The sequence below is a fragment of the Nuphar pumila genome, chromosome 17 (assembly GCF_984573655.1).
Source record: "Nuphar pumila chromosome 17, dmNupPumi1.hap1.1, whole genome shotgun sequence".
In the NCBI taxonomy this organism is placed as follows: domain Eukaryota; kingdom Viridiplantae; phylum Streptophyta; class Magnoliopsida; order Nymphaeales; family Nymphaeaceae; genus Nuphar; species Nuphar pumila.
In genome coordinates this window covers 57384191-57397122 of record NC_143265.1, presented here as the reverse complement: position 1 = coordinate 57397122, position 12932 = coordinate 57384191, and positions in this window count along the sequence as shown.

The following is a 12932-nucleotide window of genomic DNA, read 5'->3' as shown; positions in this document are numbered from 1 at the left end:
AAATTGATTATAAAATTATAAATTCAGAATTGAAGGCAAAATGACTAAAATACCCCTAAAAGTTGATATTAATTGTAAATCAGTGTTAAAAATCAAGGTTTTAGAAAACGGTTTTGAAATATGCCTAATCTGGAGACCAAAAAAATTTGAATCCATGCCAAATCGAGTAGAGAACACCCTGACATGATTAAAAAAATAATCAAAATATAAAAATATAAAACTGTTTATAAAAAAGATGAAATAAACAAGAAAATATCGATTTTGCCCATATTTCTACAGAACAGGGCTCTTACGAGAACCGATTTTTGCAAAATAGTAAGATAAAGTATTAAACAATCTATAAAAATCATGAAAATTGACACAAACAATCCTAACAACCCTAAAAATAGTATAAAATTGAAAAATAAATTTAATGAATATGCTGAAAAGAAATATTAAATTAAAAAGTGAAAACAGGCTGCTAAATAGGCTATTATGTACTTGTCATGGTTTCAGATCAGAATAAAACACCAAATAGAGATGAAAAATCATGAATTTTTCTAAAGATAAACTAGACATTACAATGAAGAGATTTCGTTTTACGGATCAAAAAAATCATCTTCGCTTAGGGAGATATGATTCTGGCAAGATGTACCTAATTCTGGACAATGCCTGATGATTCAAGAAAAATAGATTCTAATTCTGGGTCAAAATAAAATAGCAGACAGTCATCAAAAATCACCAAAATCACAAGAAAAAAACTAGGCATGCAGACAGATAGGTTACTTTTTACGGATCTGAAAAAACGATCTGCGGTTAGAAAGATATGACTCTGGCAAGTTGACCTAGATTCTGTACAACATTTTGACGGTGCAGAAAACAAGTTTCGGTTCTTGATTTTAAAAATGGGTCATCAAATACCCAAAAATCATGAAATTTTTTCAAATTCATGCAAACATATGGATATAATCTTCATAAAAAAATCAGATCAAAACAACAAAAATACGCGTATGAAATAATCATGCTAATGTGAGGCCAGAATCAAGATTTATGCATGACTATTAAAGAAGATGAAAGAACTTAATCTAAATATGCATAAAACAAAAAAGAAAATACGGATGCAATATTCTTCGATTTTATAGGGATGAAATAATATAAATCTAAATCTAAGATGCATAAAATAAAGAAAAATAATAAAAAAACAATGAATGCATGGGATCGGTTTGATGTAGCCGATTGAAGAGGAACTCGGTTTTATGAAAAACCGAGTTCCAGCTCCATGGTGGTTGTAAAGAGAAGAAAAACACATCAAGATAATAAAAGTAAAAGCAATGAAATAAAAGAGTGGAGAAGGAGTTATACCTGATCTTTCTTCTTGGCTGCAACCAGAAAGAAAAATGAAAAAAAAGGAGAAGATGAAGGGGGCGACAACTATAGGAAGAAGAAGAAAGAAAGGGAAAAGAGAAGGAACGGAGAGAGAGGGCTTGGGTTGATGGATCAGATGGCTGATGTATGGCTGGACGTCCCCCTTGGGGTGTATTTATAGGGAGATTTAGAAAGAGATAAGGATTCTAGAGGGATTCCTAATTAACCTAATTAACAACTAATTAGGGAAATTAAGGAGGGGCGATCTTCTCTAGTGGAGTCCTATTGAATTTTATATTTTGACTTTTCTTTCTCTACCCTAATTGAAACTCTAATGAAACACTAGAACTCTCCAAATGTGGTGCCACCTAGGTGGGTTCCACAATCGATTTTGAAAACAAATAAAAGGTTTTAAAAACAAAGTTAAAAATGAAAGGATAAAATCACAAGTTAAAAAGTAAAAATGAAGTCCTGAACCAACTAATCTTCTAAAATAACAAGAAGGACAAAATGAAAAGAAGAATCCATAGGTGACGCCACTTAGGTGGGTCCCTTCTGGAGTGAATTGGATCTAAGATCCATTTTCAAAATTCAATTCAATGAGAATCCAGACCAAAATCCGATCTGGATCCGAATTCGATAAAAACATGCTCACTTGTTTTAGAAAATGAAGCCTTTCAAACATCGAATGTAAAACACTGGGCTTGGATACAATTTAAATTTTGAGCACAAATTTGAAAATATAGATTTGAATCCAGATCTGGATTTGAAACTTTGAATAAAAAAAATGGATTTGGATCTCGAATGAGGGATGAAATGAAGGGAACGAGTCCCGAATGAGGAGTATGATGATTGGACTCTGGATATGAACAATAGAATAGATTGGATAAAAAGATCCAGGTCCGAGATAGAAATTGGATACTGGACATTGAATCCAGTACTAGATCAATGAAATGGATCTTGGATATATACAAGATATCAAACACCAAAATTGATCCGAGTTTGAGCTAGAAATGACCCTGGCTTAGCAATCGACCAGACTGCCTCTCTAAATGGCTCACAGGGTGGGCTCAATGGCAGAATGAGTTCAGAAATAGATTTGGAAAATTTGGGGTTTTTACAGATGCCCATCTTTGCTACTAAACCGGTTGAAAGTCGGACTTAGTGGCAAAGAAAAACACACCAAATTTGGAATAACAAAAATACCCTAGTTAGAAAATCTAAAGTGAGTGTGGAAGAATTGATTTTGAAAATCCCTCATAAAATGAGGTTCAAGTTTAATACCTTATCTTGAACAACTTTGAAAAGGACGAAATCCTCAAAAATAACAAAATTGATATAAAGGAATAAGGAAACTGTGATGGCACTTTCAGGTTTTGCCCAAAATCAGAAAAAGGTTGCAAAAGGTAAGGAAAATAGGGTCCCTAAAAGCTTTGAAAAGGGAGATTGATAAAGGGGGGGCTCATGATTGAGACATAGAAAGAGCTTTTAAAAATGACATTTTGCAGGATTTCAGGTTTAACCCTTAACCTGAATGGGATGAAAGAATGGAATCCTCAAAAATAAAGGGTTGGATAAAAAAATAGGTGAGGAATCCCAGAAAGAGGTGTAACAAACTCACTGCAAGCCTTTGAGAAAGGAAAATTTGAAACAAAGGGGCAGTCTTGCAACCAAAGAGGTGTAACAAACTCACTGCAAGATTCACGTCTAATTTCAGCAGAGGATCAGGAATGAGAAATCACGGCTGAATCAATAAAGAAAATGTGAGTGTGTTGGTGATGGTGTGGATGTAGAGAACAACTTCTACGAAATGAAATAGATCCTACGATTCTTTAATCAAATGCAGACACAGAACCAATGCAAAAATTGACTATGACAGATGAAACTTAACCAAATTACCCTTAAAAACAAAACAAAATAGGCAAGAAATGTACAGGGAATCGATACAGTGAAATCAAAGCGACTAAAAACCATGAATAGGAACTGAAGATGCACAGAACCGGGAATGAAGGAATGATGCAGAAATCCAAATTCGATTTATATTTTCTTTCATTTTTCTTTTTACACTAATCTAAAATGCAATAGTAAAGAGAAGAAAGAACGAAGGAGAAGAAGAAGGGAAGAAAGGAGGAGAAGAGGAAGAAAAGGAAGAACTCACCATAAAAATCTGGGTTAGGAAAAGAAGATTGGCCTCCACCGTTTGCGCCGCCGCCGGTACGCTACTCCACCAGAGAAGAAGGGAAGGGGAAAGGAAAGAAGAGAGGGAAGGAAGAGGAAGGAGAAAGAGAGACGCTTAGAGAGGAAGGGGAAGGAACGAGGGGCAAAGCAAGGGGGAAGACGCCCCCTCCTTCCCTCTTCGTGATATTTTAAAGGGTTGTTGAGTTTGTTATTTGATTTTTTCACACAAGCTCAATTAGTTTTTGAAAATTCTAAAAACCACCTCCTTCTAAAAAATATTATCTACAACCCTTTGCTACGTCTAAAACTAATTCAAAACATTTTTTTAATTTTTTTCTCACTCAATTAATTGCAAATACTAAACTACGACATAAATTGTAAAATAAACTTATTTTTCTTGCATTTTTCATTTTTTTATTCTTTTTGCATATTTTCTCAAAACTAACAACAAACTTGGGTTTTTAATACATTTTTCTAGGAAATCATGCCTAGTTTAATATGAATTAAACTCTAAAATGTATAAATGAACAAATACCTCCATGCTTATCTTTTGCTGGTCCTCGGGCAAACTAGAAAAATACAAGAAATACAAACTATCAACTAACTCACTTTCGTAAGAATCATGGTTGCATTTAGCACATGCAACAAGCCCTTTCAACCTCTGGGTTACCCCAGTGGACGAGTAAGGTCTCGTGAGGGTTTACAGCAATGCTACCCACAAACATCTTTGTCATGTATGCATAATATCACACATCTTCCCAAGTAGTAGGTAATTAAAGACTTTGTTTTTACAAATATTTTTTGTTATTGCAAAATCAAAACATAATTAGAGACTTTTATATACCACCACAGAAAAAGAATTTCTTTCACTTTTCTAAATATCATAATTATTTATGTTTTATTCTTGGAAAGTCAAATAAAAATAGGTTATTATTTACTTATCATCACTCATATATTTTCTGCACAGGTTTTCTCAATCATACTTCTAAGCACTGAACTTTTTCTTTTTAAGCTCTTTTCTTTTCTTTATTTTCAATTTTTCACTCTTTTTCTTTTTGCGCACTTATTTTATTTTATGGCTTGCGTATGGTCTGCTTTTATGCTCTATGCAATGTCAATATCTTTTATACTTTTTCAATGTATACCAAAATATATTGACTAAGACACAAAAGTGACTTCTTTCATTTACCTTTTCGACATAAGACTCAAACACTTCAACTTGTGTCTATTATCAGCTACTAAGGATTATGAAGTTTTTCACTCTCCTTTTCAAAATGAAACTCAAATGCTTCAACTTGCGTCTAAGCCCCATCTACTCAGGATTGTGAAATTATTCAAATAACCTAACGCATGCTCTTTTACTTTTAAGCTTATTTTTGCGCTTTTGTTCATTTGCTTAGTTTTTCAAAAATAAAACTGTGCATGTTCATATTTTTGATTCAAAATAAACTCTATCATCATTTCTTCGAAATCCGCATAAACAAACATAATTTCTAGATCCATGTCAGAAAAAAAAAATCGTCGGGCTTAAAAATCCTCTAAAAATATTAGATTTTGAATAACATTCATATAAGTTCAAACTCTTTCTTTAAAAACCTACTGTCCATGAAAAATGTGTAAACATATGAAAGAACGTAAACAGAAATATCAAGGTGTGCAAAACTACACTCTCCTCCATGCTTGAATGACATTGTCCCAGTGGCACTCCCCCATGCTTATATGAAACTACGTGAATGCACATGAGACACAATAAATAAGGAAAAAGAGTAGAAACACCTAACATAAAATATAAATGCTTGTTTTATGAATGCAATGTATATATGACATAACATGAAAACTCATGAATGAAACGAAAAAGGAAAAATAAAACCTAATAAAATCTACAAATCCTAAAAGCAAATCTAATAATATACAAAATATGGGTTGCCTCCCATAAAGCGCTAGGTTTCACATCCCCAGCCAGACGGATCCCTAGAAAAACCCTTCATCGTCCATGAGATCAATAGACATGAAGTCAAGCTCAATCAGGCTCTCTGAGAAAAAGAGTGTCATCTGTGACACTGTGCACTGTGTTTCCGCCCACTCTACCCCTAAAAGTGATATCATGACTCTCTACACTGGATGACAGGAGGTTATTCTCCTCGGGGAGACTACTCTCGAAAGAACAGTCAAGGACCGATCGACTGTCACTGAATGTAGACTCAAACAAAGGATGGAAATGATCTTGCTTGACTAGGTCAAGCATCTTTTGCATTTGCATCTCTTGCTTGCTAAAAGCAGTCGATTGCCCTAAGGCTTGGAAAATAGGGGCTCGGGGGATATATGATGACTGTAAAAGTTATGGGCCTTGCCCCTTTTCTTGAGGCCTAATGGAGGAGATCGACTCGTCGGTGGGTATGACATTGGGCTCATGAGTCGATTCCTGAATGGGGTAACATGTCTTCCCATTCCTAAGGGATGTAACAGATTTGACCTGTGCAGGGTGTGAATCTGTGGGGTGCAAGTCAAATGATATAGAATCTGCTCCCTTTGTGATGACAACAGGCCGACTAGATAGGCTCCCCTCGCTTTGTCTGCTAAAGGCCTGAGCCAACTGTACCATTTGAGTTTCTAGCTTCATTATTGACTGTGTATGGAAGCAAATAGTGGCCTCAATATTAGAAAAGGCCTCTAACATCTTCTCCTGAAATGATATGCGTGATGTGAGATTCTGAGGAGAAGGCAGACTACACTGGGGGTGGACCTGTGAAAATATGGAATGCGAGTAACCTTGTGAAAAGTTACTTTGTCTGTGCTGTGTCTGAGAGGGCTGATGGGGTGGGTCAAAATTGGGGTAGTTTTGTCATCCAGGTTATATGTGGGTGTAAAATGATCATGCACAGATCTATAGAAACCTTGGGCAGCATTCACCTGCTCCTGAGTGAATTCAAGATATAGCGGTGTTGTCGGACACTCAAAAATACAGTGTGCAGGGCTAGCGCATAGCTCACACACTCTTTCTACTGGACTTCGCAAAGAATTTGCTAGAAATTGATCTAATTTCCTAGTCAACAAGTCAACCTTGGTTTGCAAATCTAACTCAGACCCTACTTTGGAAATCCCTATTTTCCTATGACCACTAGACATAGATATGGTCCTATCGAGCCGTGAAGACAAGGCATGATGCATCGCGTTCTCACTCAAGATCTCAAATAAAGACCAAGCCTCATCCTCACTCTTGAGCATGAAAATGCCCCCACACGACGAATCAATCATTTGACGGTTCTTCTCAGTAGGACCGTCATAGAAATATTGCACCAGTTGCCAGCGAGGCAGCTGGTGGTGGGGACACTTGCAGAGAAGATTCTTCATCTTCTCTCAAGTCTCGTGAAACATTTCCCCCTCTATTTGCGAAAAGCTGGTGATGGCTTTTCGATACTGGTTCGTCTTACCAATTAGAAAATATTTCTTTAGGAACTCCCTTTGCATATGTTCCCAAGTGGTATTTTGAACTGTATCTAACGCCTTCAGCCAATGCTTGGCTTTATCCTTCAGAGAGAAGAGAAATAAGGTCAACCTCACAGCATCGTCTCCAAAATTGTTGATTTGCACTGTCGAGCAAATAGCAAGGAACTCGTCGAGATGACGATATGGGTCTTCATTGCTAAGGGCATAAAATAAAGGTAGCATCTAGATCAAACTGACCTTAATCTCAAAGTGGTTCGCTCCTACATCAGGTCTCGTGATGCAGGAGGCAGAAGTATAGGTATTGGGCATGAAGTACTCCCTAAGGAGACAAATCAAATGCTGATCCTCAACCATGATTGTAGATCTCTAGGCTCTCCTAATAAGGGACTCCGGGTCCTCAATCGGCTCTACCAACTCTGGGTTAAGCGAGCATCGCCCTTACATACACCTCGAGGTAGACCGATGCAGCAATCGTCCTAACTTTGGTTTTCTACCTAACTAACGCGCTAGCGGCCAAACCACGCAAACCACAAAGCAACTAAGCAAAAACAAATACAAAAAAAAATGATAAACAAACAAACAAACACCACACACTTGCACTCAACAATGAATTTGCGAAAAGCAAACTAAGAGCACGGTACTAATCGTGCGCAATCACCTTTAAGGGTATCTTATGGGTGGGTTGTGCAAGAAAAGTAAATTGTTCTCTACATTGTGCAAACACATGGTTCTAAATCCTAAATGCGAAAAATAAACTAAACAGCCGTAGATAAATGTAAACTAAACAATCCTAAGTAATAACTGGAAAGTAAACTAAACAATCCTAAGTAAAGAACTTAATTAAACTAACAACCTAAAATACGAGAACAAACACAAGGCAATAAAGTGAATACTTGTATTTCACCATTCCCCGGCAACGGCGCCAAAATTTGATGTTTTTTTTATGAAAATTGATTTTTGAAAAGATTTTTAAATGAAAAGTAATGTGAAAACCAGACACCAAATATAAAAAATTGGTTCTCACTAGTGGTAGAGACCGGGTCGAACTCAGGGAACAGGAAAATAGTTTGTATTTAAACAAGAAACTAAACTAGGCTTTATTGCCAAAATGAGAAAAATACAAGGAAAGTAAAGCTAATTAATTATTACAACAAATGAATACCCTACGCAGAGGGTTTAAAATGGTTTTATTACAACCCAAGAATTAAATAGAAATTAAAACTCCTAAGAAAAATAAAAGTCTTCTATGCTTGTGCTTCTATGTCACGTGTCGAATGCGTTCACAACAAGTATCACTCGCTTGCTTGCTCCTGCTCCACGCCTTCTTGCACAATTCAAAAGTACACGAGCAGTACAAGAGAAGAACAAAAACTATACTATGCAAAATATATCAAATAAATGCTAAAATCTAAATTGAAACAAGGAAAGATAATGTGAAAAAAATGCACTGACAAGTTTGAATGAAATTTATTAAATGAGTGCTAAATTCTAAATGACAAGTAAAAAAAATATGCTAAACATATAATGCTAATGTATGCAAGCTAACTACTAACTACTAACTACTAATGTAAATGATTTCACAGCAATACTACAAAACACCTAAGTACATACTATTAACTATTTTGAATCACTACTAAGTAACCTCAACACTTCTAAGTAATACTACTAACTATTTTAAACCTAATGACAACTCACTAAGTAAACCTAAGCACTAAAGAATGCTAATGCTAATGCTATAAGAATGCTATAAGATGTGATGTTGGATGCACAGAATGTTCAAATGAATCTAATTTCCTGCATCTGTGTTTCATTTAGCATATTTGAACAAAAAGAATCCGATGCTGGTTGAATGGATACAAGGCAGTGAACAAAATGAAACAGGGAATCAAAATGGAACAGACAATCAAATTGAAACAGGAAATCAAAATGGAAAAATGAAATAAAAAAATGAAAACAGGAAATCAAACTGGAAAGAACATTAGATGCAGTGAACAGTCAAATGCAATAAAGCAAAATGCAATCAAAATGAACAAAATACAATGAACAAAATGAACAAAATGCAATCAAAAGAACAATCAAAACAGGAAATCGAATGCAAATTGGAAATCGAACTGCAAACAGGAAAGCAAGAAGAAAAAAATGAAAGGAAATGCATATGAAATAAATTACAAGAGTTAATGCAATTATGAAATTTAAAGTGCATGAACTAAACAAAATAAAGTGATTAACATGAAACTTAAAATATGCGTAGGAAATGCATAGGAAATTACAGAAATGACAACATCCTAAACTGAGCTAAAAATGAATAGCATAAAAAAACACACACTCTGCAACAATGCAACATGATGCAGGGGATAGAATGCACAGTTGGGAAACGCAAATCAGATGCCATGAAATTGCAGCAACGTACAATGAACAGGTAAGAAGGTCAGTAAAAAATCACTTCATACGCTGATAAAAATGCAGCCAGGGACTGCCAGACTCAGATTTGGAACTCAGATCAGCAATTGCTGGTCTGAGTTTCAGAAGAGGAAGTTCAAAACAAATCCAGTAGACGCACAGAACACGGTCGATCAGGTTCTACCATGGTGAATCGTAGAACGCAAATTTCAGTTCAACAAATGCTCAAGAATCGCTACTCAATTCTCATAAAACTTTCAAATCGATTTCACTGTGAATCAGACCCGATTCACAGTGAAATTGCAAGGAAAAACCCACAGATGGTAATCAGGCTCACGTCTGATTTCAGCAAAGGATCAAGAATGAGAAATCATGGTTGAATCAATAATAAAAATGTGAGTGTGCAGGTGTGAACACTCCAAATTTTTCAAAATCTTATAAATATTCCCTTTTTGCCCCTGACCCCATTTTCTAAGTAATTGAGTCACTTTTAAATCTAAATTCCCTTTTATTTCTCAAATTTTGCTGAAATTAAATTCATTTTATATATTTGACTTGATTTCGGATCTGGATCTATTGTCAAAATCCAAAAGTGAGCCTCGTTGTCCGATTTTCAAATTTAAATTACAAAAATACCAAAAATAGTTTTTGAATGACTCGAACAGCCCGTCCGGCATCCGTTTGGATTCATTGCTCTATATTTCTCAATTCAAGGTTAAAAACTCAAAAATCTTCTCAAATTTTGAATCCAAACTCATTTTCTGAAGAAATCAAACCCAAATTTTTCAGAGAACCTCTCTTTTTGTAAATATTTATCAAAAATACAAAAAATAGTCTTGTTTCTCGTATTGCTTAGGTTTTAGGGTTTTATTCCCAAAATAACAAAAAAAATATAAAACACCGAGAAAAGAACAAAGAAAAGAAAAAAAAATCAAAAGAATCAAATTGGGGAAAAATGGCTTTTAAAAACCCGTTTTTAGAAAAAGTTTTCTTTAGAAGACCCTTTTTTGGAAAAATTCGGAAAAGCCCCCCCCCCTCCCCCGTAAGCAAAAACCCCTATCGCAGGCCCCATCCTTTCAGAACCTTCTCTCTCCATTCTCGCTCCATCTCCCTCTTTCCTTTTAGAACCACCCTCCAGAAATTTCCCCATCAAGCTCCTCCACCATCCATCTCGCCTTCCTCCCTTCTCTTTCGCCCATCCTCCTCCTGCTTCACCCGATCCCTCCATCACCAACAAACTCACTCGAAACCCGTCGATCTCCAATAGCCCTTCCCTCTCGATGGATGATTCGTGATCTCCCCCTTTCCTATTTAACAAACCCCTCTTCCTCCTTCACTTCCATCCGTTATCACCCCTCGCACCTTCTTTCTCCTTCGTCTTCTTCTTCACCTTCCGGTCTTCTCTGATTCTCCTCAAGTAGCAATAAAAGACCAATCACCTCAGCCAACGCAAGTAAGTAATTGTTCTTTTCCTTCTTTTTCGATCCCCTGTAAAGAACTCCGCCTCCCTCTAATCCGCATTTTTCCTTTTTGATTTCTCGTTTTGTCCCAATAAACACATATCTTGTAGATCCGATTTGCTTATGGCAATTTTGGTTTACATAATGCAACATCAACGGAATCATGGTATTCCAACAAAATTTTGTTTTCTTTTCTTCTTTTGTTTTTCCCCTTTTTTTTTTTGCTGCATTTTTCCTTTCGTTCTTTCCCTTTGATTTATAGTTTACTTGGTTCTCTTCAGTTTACGTGAACCTAAATATGTGTTTATGTTGTTTGAATCTGATGATCTCTTATAGTTCATCTGGATCCCCGATTGATCTCTATTCACGCTCTCTAGTGCGAGATCTAGTTTTATTTCTGTTTGGCTCGATTTCAGCAGCATCGGGTCTCATTCATATAACATATCAGAGATCTCTGCGTTGAAGACTTAGTATTACAGAGAAATCTCTGGAACTCTGTGTCGATTTTTTTTTACTTCATCTTGTCAATGTTTGATAAGGCCTGTATTTTTTTACTACAATTATTAAATGCAATAGGTTCTATCGGCATTGATCTACCCGTCTCATTTTATTGTATTCTTATCCATTTGTGGCATCCATTTTCTTCCTCTATGATGCATCTCATTTTTTCTTCGCTGTAACCATCACTACTTTTCCTATTTCATCTATCTTTGCATCATATTTCATTTCTTAGCATCGACATTCATCTGTTCCATTACATTGCTGACTGTTTGGGTTTATTTCATAATTTTCTGAAAAGCTCGTCAGCATCAAATAGCAGACATTAAGCAAGATCTCGTTATCTTTCTCCTGGGTGTAAACATGATAAGATAATTGTATTACTTGGGATTTAATACTTATATATGTGGTTTGATTATGAGCATCTGTGTCCCATGCATCTTTCGAGCCTATACCCATTCCAGTACATCATTTGTGATGTCGTCTATGACTCCATCTTGAGGCAGCAATGAATGACACAGGAAGGGACGCATTCTGACAGAGCACTACAGGGGGCGAGCTGCTATTGCTGCATCTCTCTTCCAGACTGATGGTCATTAATGGAGCCATTTCCGTAGCGAATGATCTGCTATTACATTGCAATTACTACCTACATCTCCACTAATATGCTCCTCATCATTTATGTTTATTGTTTTATCTTCAGCAGTACAAAGTCCTCAGATTCTGAAGGTCATTAGATATTTTGAGTCAATAAACTGATGATCAGCGAGCCACATTGGAATTTGGAAAACCCTCTGGTATGTCTTGTTACAGTAGCAAACTGTTTTGATCAAAGGGTATGATGCTCTAGGTCGGAGGCATCGTTCAAATTCAAAAATCCCTCTCGACTCTGAATAGGGCTTCAATGAGGTAAGTGTTACGAAGCATACCATTCACTTCCACCTTTTATATCAGCATGTCCACAGCATGTCATATGTTGTATACCTTGTATATCTCTCTGCAATTTTGATTTAAACCCAGAGGTGATTGATCAAATAACCTTGACTTTCAAACTGCGTGGCTATGAGATATTCATAACTTGGAAGGTAATCTGCTATAGCAATAGTCATACATGTTTTTATGCTTTCTAATTGTGGAAAATTGCAGAAAATGATACTATTTTGGGTGTAGAAATGGTTTTTTCTGTTGGGGTAGGTCTACTGTCATATGCTTCTAGGCTTGCCTATGAAGCATAGATGATTCCACAAACTGGGAAAATGCTGGATCTGTTGCCTACTAGTTCTGGTTTTAACATTGGTGATCAAGAGAATGGGACTTCCAAAACCTAGAGGAATAGGATATCGGATTTGTCGTGGTTTTGTGGGTGGTAATCAAGTCGAATATGTGAGCTTCCGAGGAGTTACAATCTTAGCTACAGTGGCAAAAGATAGTGGAGAAAGCCAGACGGAAGGCACATGAATTCGCAGTCACATTGCTCTCCATATTTTGAAAAAGTTAGTTGAGGTATGTGAATATGCAGTCAGTTTTCTTTATATATATATATATATATATATATATATATATATATATATATATATATATATATACGTTGAAATGCTGTTTGAA